Below are 434 nucleotides of genomic sequence, written 5' to 3'. Positions count from 1 at the left end.
AACATACACAGCCCCGCCCCCTGATAGGCGCGAGGCGAGGCGCCTGCGGCGCCGCCTATTATCTCCTGCTGCCTTTTGTGTGTTTTTGTTGATTAATTTAATTTAATTTAATTAAATAAATTTAAATTTTAATTGTTTTTAGTTTTATTACCGCAAAAAACTGCTGTACAGACACCACAACACCTGTATATACACCGCAGCACACAGCCGCCGCCCGCCGCCCCAAGCTTCGTCTTCATCTTCTTTATATTTTTTGTTTTTTTTGTTTTTTTTTTATTTTTAGTTGTATTTATTTATTTTATTTTATTTATTTATTTGTTTCTCTTTATTTTTCTCTATTTTTTATTTCTTTTTTACTTAAATTTTCCCCTTCGGCCCCATCCACTCGATTTTGTTTATTTTTTTTTTTTACGCCGCTTTGTTGATTTGTCTTT

This window comes from Eimeria mitis, genomic scaffold, assembly GCF_000499745.2.
Source record: "Eimeria mitis Houghton genomic scaffold, Emh_scaff1657, whole genome shotgun sequence".
Classification (NCBI taxonomy): domain Eukaryota; phylum Apicomplexa; class Conoidasida; order Eucoccidiorida; family Eimeriidae; genus Eimeria; species Eimeria mitis.
This window is presented reverse-complemented; position numbering follows the sequence as displayed.